The 17,216-nt window shown below is 41.5% G+C and overlaps 1 protein-coding gene across 2 annotated transcripts in view; it reads right to left on the reverse strand.

Moving 5' to 3' along the window:
* The window catches only part of LOC131134399 (protein phosphatase 1 regulatory subunit 29-like), a 124,966-nt gene that overhangs the window by 40,450 nt on the left and 67,300 nt on the right, over positions 1–17,216 (reverse strand). Inside the window, exons 3-4 of one of the 2 annotated variants that reach the window (XM_058079692.1) lie at positions 15,462–15,517; positions 1,039–1,094 (exon numbers count right to left, since the gene is read on the reverse strand). The gene's annotated coding sequence lies outside the window, so the exon portion shown is untranslated. The other variant, XM_058079780.1, reaches the window with a different exon arrangement.

Genomic DNA, 17,216 nt, shown 5'->3' on the forward strand with positions numbered 1-17,216 from the left:
TCTTTTTTGTTTTTTCTTTCACTTTTGGTCCAGGTTAGGGTTGATTCTGCATGGAGGAGCGTGTCATATTTATTTATTTTTTTTTTTTGGGGGGGGGGGGGGGGCATAATGACTGACAGCTTCACTAAGAAGTAACACAATTCAACTCAACACTTTACTTATGGACTGCACATGCTGTTGAAATGTGTTCTAAATGTGAGTGTGCATGGTGTGTTGTTAAAGACATGTAATAATTGAAAACAAGGCTAATGCTAACAAATCTATGAAAAAACATATTTTTATTTAAATGACATATTCATGTGCCCTGTGATTGGCTGGCCACCAGTCCAGGGTATACCCCGCCTCTCGCCCAAAGACAGCTGGGATAGGCTCCAGCACCCCCCGCGACCCTCGTGAGGAAAAGCGACAGAAAATGAATGAATGAATGACATATTGATATCCAAACTCGAGTGTATTTATGCCAAGCACAAAATTAATCTAGCTACATATCGCATGACGCCAGTTGTGATGTTGCTTAGTTCATCAGAATTTGACTGATGTGATATCCTTGGGGAAAAATGTACTGTAGTATGTATATTTTTACAGTACACTACAGTATATGCATATCATCAGTACAGTATATGCATATCATCAGTACAGTATATGCATATCATCAGTACAGTATATGCATATCATCATAATAAAGTGTCAAACTTGTGTGACATTTTGGAACGCTGGCTGCTTGCCGCCACTGAAAGAATATGCATATTCTATTAGCGCCCTCATAAACTAGTTGTAATTCTCTGCGGGGTGAGAGCATATTTAATATTTCCAAGAATCACTCATTGCCAACTCAGCGGCGTCGCAGCAGCCGAGCTCCCACGCGCTTTTATCCCACGGCACCGCGACAAAGACGGATGTCTCGGCTGCTATGGCAACCACGCTGATGATTTTCAAAGCCCGCGTGAGGTCGACTTCATCAACTGCTACTAACGTCTTGGTGGCGCAGCGTGTGAGCGCTCAGATGCGTCAGTGCCGGCCCTGAGCAGCGATAATTACCTGGAGTGGGACGTCCTTCGGGGTTACAGGCAGGGTATCGGCGGTTAGGTCAGCGCCTGCAGGAAAACGGAAACACACGCTGAACAAAGAAGGAGGCTGGCGGTGGATGGTACTTTTAAACTTCCTTTTAAAGATTTTCAGAGTGAGCTCACTACAATGGTGAAGGTTTTGAAGATGGACAAAAATATAATATAAAGTACCACAATTCAATGAATCGCAGCCAGTCCAAACACACTGAGCATTTTAACATAACAGCTGTGGCTGTAGGCAACCTCTTGGTGTCGTTTTTTTTTTTAAATGAACTTCATGAAATCACATTCTTTGAATTTTACAGCTTCACTGTATCACATTCATTCATTATCATTATCATCTACCGCTTTCCCTCACAAGGGTTGCGGGGGTTGCTGGAGCCTACCCCAGCTGTCTTTGGGCGAGAGGCGGGGTACACCCTGGTTGGACACCAGCCAATCACAGGACACATATAGAAAAACAACGATTCCCACTCACATTCATACCTATGGACAATTTGGAGTCGGCAATTAACCGAGCATGTTTTTGGAATGTGGGAGGAAACCGGAGTACCCGGAGAAAACCCATGCGAAGGTGGGATTGAAACCTCGTCTCCTAGCTGTGAGGTCTGCGTGCTAAGCACTCAACCGCCGTGCTGCCCCACTGTCACTATCACAATTTCTCCAAAATATGTTAATTAACAAATCATGTTGTTTCATGGTTGAATATGGTCTATTATCAGTCAAAAACTAAGTCTAAATTAAGCATTTTTAATCATAAAAATGGCTCAAAAATACAAATATAAGGCATTGAGAAGATACACAATGATAATATAATCTAACATGTCTCCTAACATTACTGATGCCTAGTGAACACAATACTACATAACTTTTTTTGTCTTTTTTTGACCAATAATGATGATTATTGGTCAAAAAAGATGAAAAAAAGTAATTGTGGTCGTAGTCAACCACAAAACGGCAGCCATTAATTATTTTGTGAAAAACAGCGATATAGCTAGGGTGTGATATATAGATTCATACATTCACAATTTACAACTTCTGTAAATATTTGTTATTTGTTATGGAACTTTTGTGTTGTTGTGTGTTAGCTTGCAAAGATCACGTTATTAAACACTACTCGACACGCCCACTGAACATCTCAACTCATTTTCAAGTCATCGGAACGTCAACGTCCAAATCGAGTTTCAAGGCTTTGATGATAGACTCGATGATGGACTTGATAGATGACCAAATCTGCCTCACGCTTTGTGTCTATCAATAACTCATAACTACTTCAAAAATGTCACAAAAGATTATTATTCATATATACAGTTACCCACCAGGGGGAAAATAGTCTCTACCATGAAAGGCATCAACTGAAACACTCAAAAATTGGATTGTTTTGTTGTTGTTGCACTAACTTGAAAATAATTGTGCCTCCATAATGGATACTTGCATGGGCGTGACCAACAGAAACTTTCATTATGTAAATCGACCACGTTTCATCAAGTTATCTCCTGTTGAGGTTCGGTAAAAAAGTACTTCCTGTCCTCTGTTGTTGTTAAAATGCCAACATGGCTGCCAAAGAGTAACAACGCTGACGCTGAACTTTGCAAACCCTCACTGGCAAAGCTCCCACAGAGACCGGTATCACAAAGACGCGCTCCTGCGGCGCCGAAGCATCCATAAACTGGCAATCCCCCGTGGAGCGCCGGGTGGGCTCCATCGCTCGTTAGCATGACTGTTGAATTATATCAGTCCCAAGTGTAGAGTGATCCAAATTTATACCTTTCCGACAACACCTCTGACCTCGGCTAGCTTAATTACCTCCATGTAAGCTAAATAGAGCGCAGAATTTGCTCTATTTAGAATAATAAGAATCTGAAAAGTAGGTTTGTCACGTTTCAGTCGTTTCATTATAAAAACACAGCTAAAAAAATTTCATTTTCGCTTCGCTAATCACCATTGAATGGAGAATATAACTAGCATAACTAGCATGATACACAATGACGCTACCAGCTAGCTATTCCACATGAAGACATAAAGTCAATGATAGTCACATAAATGCTGGGCTTTGTCCCGCCCATCGGAAACTGGCGTCTCTGGGGGCCAATGGGGCACTGCGCTGGCCTGCTCACCCTTGCATGATGATTGGATGATCTTCTGAGTTGGAATCCCCTTTTGATTGACAGACAAACAAATCAGCAATCCTAACCACCAACGTAGCATTTTCCAAGTTTTTCCTTTCATTCTCCAGAACTGAGACTTGTTAAAACCACCTAGCGTTATGTTTGCCGACTCTCTTCTGTCACTCTGCGGTACCTTTCCCCAACGAGCAGCGGCAGCTGCGGCGCTTCTGCCCCCGTCACGATCACTCACACTCACAGCCGGTCACGCAGTAACCTCGCACAGCAGCTCCACCTGCTAGCTAGCTGCACATGATGGCTGATACGAGAAAATTTACATATAAATAAATAAACACACTTGAATGACCAGCAGCCGCCACTGATATCAGTCAATGTTATTATTGTGTTATTGTTGGGAATCTTACTTTCTGGGCTTTGCTGTGAATTCATTTGAGGCGACAAGTGTTTGAATCTGGTTCCTGGAACGTGGGTTAGCTAAGGTACTTGGATAGTTGTTTTCATCTGTCGTATAGTCCTTTCATCTGTGCATTTTTTTGGTTTTCTGTTGTGGGCAGAGGACAAGAGATGCTCAATATGCTCCATGCTCATTCCTCCATTTTGTGACCTGGTTAGGGTTAAACCTGTAATGGGAATGTAACATTTAGCATTAGCTTCCCTTGCTAGCAAACAATGGCAATTTATTCATTCATTTTCTAACACTTATCCTTACGAGGGCCGCAGGGGATGCTGGAGCCTATCCCAGCTGTCGAGAGGCGAGGTACACCCTGGTTGGACACTAGCCAATCACAGGGCACATATAGAAAAACAACGATTCACACTCACATTCATACCTATGGATAATTTGGAGTCGCCAATTAACCTAGCATGTTTTTGGAATGTGGGAGATAACCGGAAAACTCACGCATGCACGGGGAGAACATGCAAACTCCACACAGAGATGGAATTGAACTCGGGTCTCCTAGCTGGGAGGCCTCTGTGCTAACTGTAAAAACATTCATTCATTTATTCTTTTTTGCAGGGGTGCTGGAGCCTATCCCAGCTGTTTTCAGGCAAGAGGCGGGGTACACTGGTGGCCAGTACATTCAGGCACTTTTTGAGTGCTTTGATTCTGGTTTTCCATAAGAAAAGCTCTAATAAAACATTAATTCTCTACCGCTTTTCCTCACGAGGGTGCTGGAGCCTATCCCAGCTGTCTTCGGGCGAGAGACTGGTGGCCAGCCAATCACAGGGCACATATAGACAAACAACCATTCACACTCACATTCATACCTATGGACAATTTGGAGTCGCCAATTAACCTAGCATGTTTTTGGAATGTGGGAGGAAACCGGAGTACCCGGAGAAAACCCACGCATGCACGGGGAGAACATTGAGAACATTGGGATTGAACTTGTGTCTCCTAGCTGTGAGGTCTGCGCGCTAACCACTCGTCCACCGTGCAGCCCCAATGGCAATATTGGTATTGAATGCCGATATTGAATGATCTCTTGTCCTCAGGTTTTTGTAGGATATTCTACTAAATACACATAGTAGTCCCTGTCATGTGCTAAGGCCAAAAATGCAACATATATTTGAAGAAGGTCCCAATGAGTAAAGAGGAAATGACATAAAATGTGTATTTTCGAATTAGTTTCCTTGCATTCATCTGCTACGCGGTCTTATTTCCTATTTCCGTTTACTGGCCCAGTTTGCCTCCACTCTGCACTTTGTTATTAGCTTTCAGTCCTCATTACGTGGGGTTCCTCGCTACACACCATTGCCGTCGCTCTCTCTGGGAAAGGTGCCACATATTTCACAGCGGGCAGCCTCGAGCCATAAATCATTTTTTGGCAGCATCAGTGTTGTAGCGCACTCACGAAAAATGTCATGTGATCAGATAGAGTCCGGAAAGACTCAAAGGAGCGTTACGATTATTAGCTGTACGGTGTCATGTCTTCATTGAGAATCCGACTTTTCGCACTTCCAAGCCGACGTGTGAGAGGATTCGGCCTGCTGGAGCGCTTCCGTGTCAGACATTTCAATTCCGCGTTTGGGCCGGATCAGCGGCTGTGAGTCAATTCGTTTCTGCTGATGACATTTCAAGCAGGCTTATGATTTATTGCTATTTATTGACGCTGACAATCAGGCAATTCAAACCAGAAGCTAAAAATGTCACTTGCCGCGTGCATTCTGACTCGACTAAGTTAGCGTGAGCCTAGCTTGTATTCCTCCGGCCCTTCAACACCTTGGTTTATACCAGGGGTCTCAAACTCAATTTACCAGGGGGCCACTGGAGTTAGGGTCTGGGTGAAGCTGGGCCAATCAGATTTATTTTTACATTTAGGCACTTTTTGAGTGCTTTGGTTCCGGTTTTCCACAAGAAAAGCTCTAATAAAACATTAAAAATCATTCTCTACCACTTTTCCTCACGAGGGTGCTGGAGCCTATCCCAGCTGTCTTCGGGCGAGAGACTGGTGGCCAGCCAATCCCTGGGCACATATAGACAAACAACCATTCACACTCACATTCATACCTATGGACAATTTGGAGTCGCTAATTAACCTAGCATGTTTTTGGAATGTGGGCGGAAACCGGAGTACCCGGAGAAAACCCACACACGAGAGAACATGCAAACTCCACACAGAGGTGGCCGAGGGTGGAATTGAACCCTGGTCTCCTAGCTGTGAGGTCTGCACACTAACCACTCGACCGACGTGCAGCCCCTAATAAAACATTCCACTGTCAAATATCTTAATTTGTATTTACTTTACTTATTTGCGCCGTAGACGCTGCAGGTGAAAATTGGAAGGCAATCCTCGCTAAACTTGCAGGTAACGAAGTGACAGGAAGTCGCCGTCATCGCCGAGTCTGTTAGTGGTCGCCCACCCTGACACAAGAGGGTCAAGGCGCTAACCACTCACCAGCTAACCCGCCCGCCCAGTTATAATCCATGTCGACAGCACATTAAATCCTGGTGGGTGCGTTTTCCACACCAGGCAGACGGTGTGAGCGCCGCGTGTCACATGTTAGCTAGCCCTCATCCTCCGCTGCAAAGATAAAACCTCAAGTGTCAGGGAAGCGGTGAGACAGGCGGCGAAACCTGGAAAACGTGTTGTCACGCTGCAGGCGGCTTTCACGAGGGGGAACCGCCGTCGTCTCTGTGCGGGACGAACAAGGAGCAACGACACCACCCCGCAGGGCTATTAATAGCCTTGTCAGCTTCCACGTTGGCGTCTTGCTGGTCTCACAGACCAAAGACTGCATTTCGAAACCAAACCTCAAGATGTTTTGACATGAAGCGTCTTATTGATTGACCAAAACAATTTGTGCGTGCTGCTTTGTGGACAATCGGATAATTAGTGGGCGTTGAAGGCAGGGTCGGGTTCAAGAAGCGACATTTGCACCACCATGGACGCCCAGGAGATGTGTTTGGCCAAAACTCATCAAGGAACATTGATTACTGAACAGAAATCAATTGATTTGAGTGACGGACAGATGTACAGTGTGGACAAACACGTGTGTGAATTTGAGCTGCCTGTGATTATGCGCACGCCGATGCCTCTTATCGATAATTGTTCCCTCTGGCAGCAATAATCAGTGAGCGCAAATGACCATCTCTACTTAGCCATTATTTCCTCCTAGGCGATGAAGTGGGAGGGTGTCATGTCAGTCATCCTGTCAGCAGGTGAGGCAAGCAAAGGCAAACACTCCTGACTGGTCTGACAAATCAAATCAAATCAACTTTATTTGTAGAGCACTTTTCCGACAAGGACATGCAACAAAGTGCTATACAGAATTAAAACAATTACCACAATTAAAAAGAAAACAATTACAAAGAAAGCCCCTCCCTCCTCCTCTTCATACTAGACACACACACACGCACACCCACACACACACAATCACACACCGTAGGGAGACATGGCATGGCACTGAGGATCAAGGAAACGCCACCTTTGGGGGCGACCACACTGACAGGAGCCGCAGGCCGTGCCATCGGGGGACCAGCAACCGGGCCCCCCGATTCCGACAGACGGGCGGACCCCACATCAAAGGGAGGAACCCCCAGCCGGCCGGGTCGAAGGGACCCAAGGACAGCACCCATATCAGCAGACCCGACACAGCCCCCATGTGGAGGACCCCCCCTTGAGGAAACACTGGAGTTATAAGCTAAAGACCAAAAGCATAAAATAGGACTAAAAAGATAAAAACATAAGAAGAGTTTAAAATATGAGTTAAAAGCCTGATTAAAAAGGTGTGTCTTTAATCTTCCTTTAAAAATATCAACAGTCTCTGCAGTCCTGAGGCTCTCCGGCAGGCTGTTCCACAGGTGGGGGCCATAGTGGCTAAATTCTGCCTCACCGTGGGTTTTAGTTCTGGGTTTTGGTATAGTTAAAAGGCCAGTGCCGGAGTACCGCAGGGTCCACGGAGGTTGATATGGTAAAAGCAGATCAGATAAATAAGAAGGCAAGGTCGTTAAGACATTTAAAAACCAGTAAGAGAATCTTAAAATCGAAAAAGATGATGATGATGATGCAGCAGGAAGGAGACAACGAGGCAAGTTGTTCCTTGCTCTGTGCATATGCAATTAAAAGATACAATTAAAAAGATTACAGTCGGATAATGGACACTTCATACTCAACAAGCAGGATTAAAAACTAGCACACAAACAACGCAACGTCACAGCAAACACACCCACCCAAAGTAGACGATATTTACAAAACCTACCACTTGTTGGTTCTGTTATTATATTATCATCGCCCATCTCTACTGGAATCTATATTGACAATCTGAATGTTGAATTCTTGTCAAGTTTACATATAGGATACAAGGATGAACCAGTCATGATGTGCTTTATATATCACTATATTGACACTTACTATGGTACCCATTATGTCATTGGATGCTCATATCATCTCGTACTTCGGTACAGGACAAAAAATTCAAAAATAAAAAAACAAAACAAAAAAAAACTGTATTATGGAAAGCAGGAAGTGAACAAATGTAACAGTTACTGATTGTAAAAGTACCAGATGGAGGGGTAGGATTTAATAAGCTTTGCTTCTTCCTACTCCTTTTGGACATGTGGAACTGTGAACTGATTATGTGATGCACTCAATTGTAATCTGATGCATGTTCAAATGAAATAAAACCATTACCATTACATATATCGTATTTTCTGGACTATAACTCGCTCTGGAGTATAAGTCGCACAAGGCCAAAAATGCATAATTAGGTAGAAAAAAACATACATAAGTCGAACTGGAGTATAAGTCGAATTTTTGCGGGTAATTTATTTTACAAATTACTTCCTCTTGGAAGGCAAGTTCTAACAATAATAAAAGAATAGAGAACAGGCTGAATAGGTGTAAGATATGCTAACACAATTATTAAGTTATTCAGCTACATAAAAAATAAACATGAACAGAAAAGGTGTCCAGTGTTTATGTAACATAAACAGTTTTTTCATTTATAAGTCGCAGGAACAGCCAACCTATGAAAAAAAGTGCGACTTATAGTCCGGAAAATACGGTATATTTAGGCCAGAGTAAGTCAATAAGAACTTGCCATTGGGCCTACCGTCATAGATAGCTGCTTTTTGTCTATTAAAGTACTTGTAAATGGTAAATTAATAATTTTCTATCTTCACTGTACTTAAACACTTGGACTCTGTTACCAGGATTAAACTAGCAACGTGATGGCAGTAGATGGTTGTAGATGACCACTCTGCCGCCTGAAGCCCCTGAGGACCCAATCCAGAAACAGAAGAAGAGGTGATTGAACCGATACTGCATCCAGTTCAAGTACAATTAACAATAACAATACTGTAGCCAACAGTACGAGCAATATTGAAGCTGTAATTAATTCCTACAACATTACTATTACTCCTGCTTGTTGAATATGTCCGTCAGCCCCTTGGCAGCAGTTATGAGACCAATGTTGTGGTTTTTCTTTTAGCTACTCCTTCCATGATGGTTTGATGATGTGACGCCAGCACAGCAAGCCCATTACAACTTCAGCCTAAGCCACCTCAACCTCGCCGCACTAGCAACAAAAAGGATAATACTTGAGATATTTACAAAACAGTTCTTTCTTTTGCACCGTGAGCTTGCACAGAAGAAGGTTTTCTCCCCTTCCGGATAAATCAATAGACAGAATGTCAGTTTGTTTCAGCAGCAAGTGTCCATGGAGAGGCTAGGGATGGCAATTACCCTCGAGCAGTTGTTGTTTTTCCCAGCATGGAACAAATATCTCAGCCTGTTTTTAACGTCTACTCGAGAAAAATACACCCCTTTTGACTTTCCACCACAAAGAAACTCTTGAGATGCTGATGAGAACTTCAATGTTGGTCTGATTTCTTTGATAAAGTATCACAGTTTAACTGCACTGGAGCCAAGGAAGTCAGTACCACTTAATCGAGCGTGTTAAACAACGCCCTGTCATTTGCTCCTGGAGGACCGAAAAAAAAAAAAAAAAGTCCACCATCCAGGCAAGAGTGTGACGTCTTGCCTATTAGATGATGTTTTTGGCAAAGAGAACGCTGCCTCGCTCTTGCGGTGGCGATCAAAGCCGAAGCGGTGATGCAAGACAACTAAGACGGGAGGAAGAGGAGAGGAAATCCGATGAAATGCGTGTATAAGCTGATGGATTGCGCTTGGAGTCTAACAAGCAGAGTGAAGTGTGGATTAAAGAACAGCCCATTAGGCACCAAAAAATACCTCGGGAAGAAGCCATGGAGGAGATGCGGTTTGAAGTTGCTTTGCGCTCACAGACTCCATTAAACACCTGCTGCAACGTTGCCACTGTGGCGACCGATGCAATATTTCTTCATAGTCGTTACAAAATCAGACAGTATTCAGTTAAAATGCTCAGTCTGCTGATGATTAATCATTAGTTGTTTTTTTTTTTTGGGGGGGGGGGCTAATTATGCTTGCATTAACACAGAAAACCAAATGTTTAAACACCACGTAGCAAACTACTTACTTGGCAACACAGCAGCACAGCCGTTAAAACAGTTAGGAAGAGATGAGATGTTTAGTCAGATGTTACGTCTCCTGTCTAATTATAAACTACAATGTTTAGGAGTCAGAGTGGATGAGTTTTAAACGGCGTGAAAAAGGAATTTGTAAAGCTGACAGAACACACAACTTTATTTCTGGGTATAGAATAATTAGCGGTGTACCCCAAGGGTCAATTCTGGTACCAAAACAATACAATTATCTTAACAATACAATTATCTTGTTGTCAAGGGACAATCTTCTGCTGGCTCCAAAGTCCCTTGAGAACGATGAGAGGTACAATTTCATAAAACGTGCATGCAAGGAGACAAATAGAAATATATAGTAATTAATATAGTAATTAATCCTTTAATACATCCTCATTAAATGCTTATTAAAATACTTATTAATTACTGCTTATGTAGCCTAATAAATGCTAATAAGCATTTAATATTAAATCTTATTAATATAATAAGACTCTTATTAATTTTAACTACTACTTATTAAGCCTTATTAAGCACCTTAATATAAAGCGTTACCATTTCATTCATCTGGATAGTAATTAATCCTTTAATACACCCTCATTAAAGGATTATTAAAATATAATTACTGCTTATGTGGCCTAATAAATGCTAATAAGCATTTAATATAAAATCTTATTAATATAATACGACTCTTATTAATTGTAACCACTACTTATTAAGCCTTATTACAAGCACCTTAATATATATAACTAATCCTTTAATACACCTCATTAAAGGCTTATTAAAATATAATTACTGCTTATGTAGCCTAATAAATGCTAACAAGCATTTAATATTAAATCTTATTCATATTATAAGACTCTTATTAATGTTACTACTACTTATTAAACCTTATTACAAGCACCTTAATATGAAGCTTAACTTTATAATTTAAAGGATTAATAATTAATGCCAAGTGAAGCATGTCTGCTGGCTTCAAACTAGACAAGATCAGTTCTTAATGGGAGGGACGACTTCATAAAACTTGCATACAAGCAGACAAATCAATACACTCTGAATGGATACTGGGAAAGATGTTACTATATAGGATGTGCACACGCAAGGCGAGGGGTAATCTACAACGAGATGCTAAAGCTATCTTAAAAGGCCCAAGGCATGCAGAAATCCATGGGAATAATAGACAGAAAACATTGAAACTATTTCCCCATATTCTTTTCATTGACTTCTGAAGTTATTGTGTGCCATAATACCAAACGGAATATAACATTTTCTGATGCACATTAGCCTAAATGTTTGCCTCTTTTCAGCAATGTATAATAACCACCCCCAGGATCAGAGTCCAAACCGCAACAATATTAAAGACCACAGTCCTGCATTGCAATGCATGAGTCAGCCTTCCAATAGCCGTGCATCCCCCGTGGAGAAATGTCACACTTTGACAAGAAAAGAAGTGGCATATTTCACCTCTGAAAGACACCAGTAGCAATTTTTCACAATACGATATTAAAATATGTACCAGGAGTCTCTATTAAAAAGAGGGTAATAGAATGTGGAGACGTTCTGACAAGGGACTCTAAGTGCAAGGAGCATGAAAAGTTGAAGGTTTGGAGGTGAGTCGTGCACAGTAAGGTTATGCACAGTTCAGGTGGATGGGCTGCAGAGCAGAGAGGAAGCGTGGTGGAAAAAAAGAGAATGAACAAAGAGATCAGCCAGTGATGGATAATGGGAAGTCCCTGTGGAGAAGGATAGGAGGAATAAAAGCCATGGACAGCAACATTGACACCACAGCATGCTGAGTGATGAGCCAAACTGGAAGGAATGGGGATATGGATGTCTCGTATTGAAAAATGCTTTTGCACCAGTTTAAAGTAAGTGTGAATTAGAAGTGTGCTGGTCTTGGTAATGGTAATGGTTTTATTTCATTTGAACATGCATCAGATTACAATTGAGTGCATCCCATAACTAGTTCACAGTTCCACATGTCCAAAAGGAGTAGGAAGAAGCAAAGCTTATTAAATCCTACCCCTCCATCTGGTACTTTTACAATCAGTAACTGTTACATTTGTTCACTTCCTGCTTTCCATAATATAATTAAAGTTTTTATTTTTTATTTTTTACTTTATTGTATATATTTGTATTTATATTTATTTATTTATTTTATTATTTGTATTTATTTATTTATGTCACGTACCGAAGTACAAGGTGATATGACCATACAATGACATAATGGGTAATGGATCTGTGTTTTTTTATTTATTAATTTTTTAAACTTTATTTTACACATTTTTATATGCATTTATGTATTTATATATTTATTTATTATTTTATTTATTTATTTGTTTGTTTGTTTGTTTGTTTATGTCACGTACCGAAGTAGAAGGTGATATGGCCATACAATGACATAATGGGTAATGGGTAATGGATCTGTGTTTTTTTATTTATTATTATTATTTTTTACTTTAATTTATATATTTTTATTTGTATTTATTTATTTGTTTATTTATTTATATATTGTTTATTTATTTAATTGTTTGCTTGTTTGTTTGTTTACATAATTATTTATGTCATGTACCAAAGTACGGGGTGATATGACCGTACAATGACATAATGGGTAATGGGTAATGGGTCTGTGTTTTTTAATTTATTTTTTATTTTTTTACTTTAATTTATACATTTTTATTTGTATTTTTGTATTTATTTATTCATTTATTTATTTATATATAATTATTTATTTGTTTGCTTGCTTAATTATTTATGTCACATACCAAAGTACGGGGTGATAAGACCATACAATGACATAATGGGTAATGGGTAATGGGTAATGGGTAATGGGTCTTGATGCTGGAATTTAGACAATTTGAAAGTGCTTTAAGCCTTACTTACTTAAAACACACTTCTCCGACTTCTTCTGCTCTTTATCCACACTCTCTCACCTCATCATTTACAGCATGCAACTGTACAATGTTACAGAAAAACTACATTTTGGGGGGGAATTTTGCCCATTACAATCCTAAATGAGACTTGAACGCACATTTTTCTATTTTATGTTCATTCTAAAGATACAAAAACAGCTAAAAAAAGACAGCTGAACATGAATGCAATGCATGGGTGGGCAAATGTGTCCTTGCAAGCATTTCCAAATTGCTTTTTTTAAACCTTAAACATGGAAACTGTAGCCGTCAGCATGACTTACAGTACTAAAAGAGTCAGATGCAATCTGTAGCTTGAATCTCTCAAAAGATGACATGTATTTCCAACAAGCACGACATCATTTCTTATTGTTACGTTGCCTTAATGTACGCAGTAAAAACTTGAACAACGTGTACAACTCAACACCTCCTTTGTTTCCCTTCCTGTTCATCCACTTCATTAACAGAATGATACATTTGCACTTCAAACAGGAGATGAAAGAGCGAGAAAGTCGTCAGCACATCTCCGGAGAGTGGCACGGCAGAAGCGGGAAGGACCACAAGGCGGGAAGGAAAAGCGTTAAAAATGGCCGTGCCAAATCTCCCGACTCGTAACGGCGAAGAGCGGCCGTAAAGCCGACCTATAACCTGACTGGTTTAAAGGAGTATTATGGGACTGAAGATGGATGGACAGAGGTTGGACATTCTCCATTAGTGTGCATACTATGCCAACATTCAATACCTTCATCAAACTTTAAAGGTAAATGTCCAAGTTTAGTAGCGTCATCCAATCCCAGATGCTTGAAGCATACTCGGGAATTAGGACGCTCATCGGCTTGTTTGCATGGCGCCTTTAATTGGAGTGCGATTTAACGACAACAAAAATGGAGAATCATGTCTTTATTACCTTCAGACTGTGCTTGCGGATAGCACGATGGTGATGATGATGATGGTGATGATGATGGCTGCTGACGTGTTTGTGAAATGGCCTTTTTAAGGTGCCCCCCCCCCATCGGGAAAAAAGGAATGACGATGATTTGTAATGTCATCACGTTTGTTTTGGATAATTATACGGCCGACTGCGCAAGTCCAACACTCACCGCTGGATATTAGTGAGATGTTACCCTGCTACCGAACCCCCCCCACACACACACACACACACACCACACACACACATACACATACACAGCTTCTTTCTGTGGGAGTTTGATAGCTTTGTGGCGGTAATAGCAGCAGTCAGTGTGCACCTCGATGATGCTTAATTGCAATAACGAAGGGTAAAAACATTGTTTATTTTCATGCTTGGGTTCATTTTGGAGATTGTTTTGTGATAGTTTGTGTGTTTACGGCCAGTGGGAAGACAATCCTCCAACCACACATTGCTTAAGCTGTCACCAAGACCCATTAGGATAGTGTATACTCTAGCAAAAACAGAGTGTAACGCAAGTGTAACGTATTAAACTAGAGGTGGTGGCACGGTGGTCTAGTGGTTGGCGCTCAGACCTCACAGCTAGGAGGCCAGGGTTCAATTCCACCCTCGGTCATCTCTGTTTGGAGTTTGCATGTTCTCCCCGTGCATGCGTGGGTTTTCTCCGGGTACTCCGGTTTCCTCCCACATTCCAAAAACATGCTAGGTTAATTAGCAACTCCAAATTGTCCATAGGTATGAATGTGAGTGTGAATGGTTGTTTGTCTACATGTGCCCTGTGATTGACTGGCGACCAGTCCAGGGTGTACCCCGCCTCTCGCCCGAAGACAGCTGGGATAGGCTCCAGCAACGAATGAATGAATGAATAAACTTGAGGTATGAAATTAGGTTGTAATGCTACAGCATCAGAGGGATCGGACATTGAGTCCAAGTGGGCCATGTTCGGTGCCTCCACTGTCGAGACAGTTGATTGTAGTTGTGGCCGTAAGAGGGGGGTTGGCAATCCCAGGACCAGTTGGTGGACACCAGGGGTCGGGCATGCCGTCATGCCGAAGGAGTATTATCAGGCCTTTTTGGCCCCTGGGACTGTGTTGGCAAGTGATAGGTACCGGTAGGCAAAAAGAGGAGTGAGGAGAAGCAATGGAGAACGACTTCAACACCATGTACGATGGGGATGATGACCTGCTGACCTCGACTTCAGATCTTGTGGATTGGTGAAGAAATATTTTGAAGACCACTTCAATCCTAATACACATCTTCCAATGAGGAATCAGTGGACGCTCCTGTCTCTAAGACTGAAGTCTTCAGGGCATGTCCGACCAGTAGGAGGTCTTGGAGAAGACCCTCAACTGGCCTTGGAACACATCTGGATATGGAGCAAGGAGCTGGACTAAGTAGCTTAGCTAGCTTACGCTGCCTATTTTTGAACTTTTTCTGAGTGGTGTACTCATAAATTAGATAGCCGGATCTTACCTTGGACTTGTTGATGCGTGTGTCAGGGCCACCGGGCTACAGGAAGTAACAAGGACCTGCAGTGGAAAGCAGATGAAAATCAGACTCTGAGTGAAACATTTTATGAATAGCATGAAAACGTTATGTTATGACCCGTTCCTTGTCGGTACATTAGAGGTGGTGATGTAGCAAAGGAGGGCAAAGACGGTCTTGAATGCTGGTCCTCGGGATCATCTAAGGCAGGGGTCTGAAACACGCGGCCTGCGGGCCAAATGTGGGCCGCATGACACTAGTTTGAGGCCCCCGCCTTGATATGAAAGTTTAATGTTAGTGCGGCCCGCGCAAGTTTGATATGGATGCTGTATGATATCATGTACCCAGAAAAAATTATTACATTTGATTAATGTTCATGTTAAAGGTTAAATAACTGTTAATCGTTAACCCCCCTATCTGTGTGGAAGTGGTAAGTTTTTGGCTATTTAAGTTTAAAGGAAATAACTTGAAGGCTACCGTTTAGGTCGCTAGCTCTCTAGTTTGCGAGTTAGCATGTGTCTCAAGACCCTGCAGTTGCGCAATATGTTGTAAATAAAAAGAGTATAAATGTGACTATAGTCGTGTTTTGTCATGTCTACAGGGCTCTAATAATGCTTTGTTCATTTTAATCTGAAAAAAATAATTTGTCTACCCACCAACTATATGTGGTTTCTTAAGTTTTTATTATTAGCCATTTTATTATTATTATTATATTTATTTATTACTGATTGATTGATTTTCTTTATTCTTGATTTGTTTATTTATTTTTCATCTTATTTTGTGCAGAAAAAAAAATTAAGATTTTTTTTTTTTTTTTGAAAACCTGATGCGGCCCAGCCTTGCCCAGACCCTAGCTCCAGTGGCCCCCAGGTAAATTGAGTTTGAGACCCCTTATCTAAGGAGAACTCTGAGAAGTGTTTTTGTTTATGTTTGAGAAAAAGCCAAATATTTTTTTTTTGCTTTAAAAGCACTCAAAAGTGATTGACTAGCTGTCCAAGATGTCCAAGCTGTAAGCTTCCACTGCACAGCGTGATGCATTTGATGTTCACTCACGCAAAGACGCTGCTTTATTTGCTTATTTATTTGGCCTTGTTAAAACGGGCATCTTTATGGCCCGACTCTGGCCGGCTGCCTGCACGCCAACTGGCAGACTTTTAGCAATCTGTCAGGAAGTAGTTAAGCTAATGACGGACAGCCGCTTGTGTCGCACACATAGAATACATTCCCTTAATGAAATGTTGCTTTCAACTTAGTAGTATGGGGTTTATCCGTGTGTAAACACGGTAAGCATTCCCAGACTGAAGTCATGTCCCAAATCGGGGGGTTTCGTGCTGCAAAAAGACTTTCGTCTTTTTCCTCTATTCTGCATTCAACAGAATGGGAATTCTGATATTTCCGACCTGGCAATAGAAAAAGTGCATTATAGTGTAATGCACTTCAGTGCTGACTGACTGATTGGATTGCATTTTGCACTCCAAAAGGCATAAGTAAGGAACCACACCAAGCATCTCCACACTCAAAGATGACACCAACCCCACCAGGTGATGTCAATTCTAAATCTCCTGCTGTACTTGCAGCGGCTTTAACATTGTGAGGACGTGCACTTGTATATCAAACCCACTTAGCGTTGTTGGCGTAGCAAGACAGACAATGTGATTGAATTGAACCTCTCCCTTTAGTGCCAAAATGTCAAAGCGGGCCCATCGACAGGTTAACAAAGCGCCGTCTAATAAACGAGTGACT

The sequence above is a fragment of the Doryrhamphus excisus genome, chromosome 1, assembly GCF_030265055.1.
Source record: "Doryrhamphus excisus isolate RoL2022-K1 chromosome 1, RoL_Dexc_1.0, whole genome shotgun sequence".
NCBI lineage: Eukaryota > Metazoa > Chordata > Actinopteri > Syngnathiformes > Syngnathidae > Doryrhamphus > Doryrhamphus excisus.